At 26.5% G+C, this 1,363-nt stretch overlaps 1 protein-coding gene across 1 annotated transcript in view; it reads right to left on the bottom strand.

Moving 5' to 3' along the window:
* The window catches only part of Blos1 (biogenesis of lysosome-related organelles complex 1 subunit 1), a 10,182-nt gene extending 9,116 nt beyond the window's left edge, over nucleotides 1-1,066 (bottom strand). Inside the window, exon 1 of the mRNA XM_018514518.1 lies at nucleotides 1,053-1,066. The gene's annotated coding sequence lies outside the window, so the exon portion shown is untranslated. The remainder of the gene's footprint in view (nucleotides 1-1,052) is intronic.
* Nucleotides 1,067-1,363: the final 297 nt, after the last annotated feature.

Genomic DNA, 1,363 nt, shown 5'->3' with positions numbered 1-1,363 from the left:
GAGTGTGTGTGTGTTCATAGAGCCTTCTTTTTATTGTAAAATTAATTTTTAGTGTAATAGAAATAATAATAGTAATGTAAAAACATAAAAAATAATTAAAGAGATAATTTTCACATTGTTTTAGAAAAAAACAAGGTTGTAAAAATATTTAAAAAATTGCTCGTACATAATTATGCATAAATTATATATATAATTATACATAAATAATTTTTTTACATTTCTTCAAACTTGATTTTTTTTTAAACAAATAGTGCGAAAATTACCTTTTTAATTATTTTTTATGTTTTTATATTACACTATTATTATTTCTATTACACTAAAAAGTAATTTTACAAAAAAAAGAAGAATGTATGAACACACATGTATGGACATATTTCATATATAATTATACATGTTTATGAATATTTATACGTGTTTATGTATGTTTATTATAAATATGTATGTTTATACATATTTATACATATCCATGCATAAAAAATTTTTTACCGGGAAGTATATTGATTAATATTGGCATTGATTATACATATATGTCTTTTGCCAGTATATCGAAATAAAGCTACTTTTAATATGATACGATTGATTTTCATTTTAGCAAAATATTATAGGCACCCATTAATAAAAATGAGTGCCTGTAATATTTTATATATATACACACACACACATACACATTACATAGATCTTCCGTGCCTGATCAAAATGAAATATAAGACACTGGTTCACATTGAATATTTCGAGTATGGTACTTTGGTAATTTGTCCAACGCTTCTTATACCTTATTATTTCCACATGACTAAACTAACAAAACACGTATTTCTTTCCAAGCTGGTACTGAAAGTAAGTAAATTAATATGAATTAAGTTTGCCTGTACTTTATGTTGTACATATACATTTAAACCACGTGGTTCGACACTTTCTTTTCATTGCGGTTTTTATCAGATTTAGATGTTTATTTTCCACTTACGAGTATATCGAGTTTTGTTAATATACATATAGTTGCTTTTGTAGATTGATATAAGCTTCAATTAATCTTGGCATTCAATTCTATACACTACTTCACATTTATTCATTTTGTCAACCATGTCTTTGCCTGTTTTAATAAATCAGTTTAGTTTGTAGGATATTGTGAATGCGATTTGCATATTAATTTTGTTAGCTATAGTCGAGAATTTTGACGCCTCCTATTTATAAAATGCTTATTCTAACAGGAGTGTTGTAACAAGCCAATTCACGTCTTCATATTCCCAGGTAGCAAGCTACGTCATTTTGACATCAAATGACGTCATTTTGACGTCAAATGACGTCATTTTGACGTCAGCTTGCTACCAGGGTTATAACATGACAATTCACGTTTTTGTAGAATAAG

This window comes from Trachymyrmex cornetzi, unplaced genomic scaffold (assembly GCF_001594075.2).
Source record: "Trachymyrmex cornetzi isolate Tcor2-1 unplaced genomic scaffold, Tcor1.1 scaffold509, whole genome shotgun sequence".
In the NCBI taxonomy this organism is placed as follows: Eukaryota; Metazoa; Arthropoda; class Insecta; order Hymenoptera; family Formicidae; genus Trachymyrmex; species Trachymyrmex cornetzi.
Note: the sequence above shows the minus strand (reverse complement) of the source record. Positions and strands in the feature narration are given on the sequence as shown.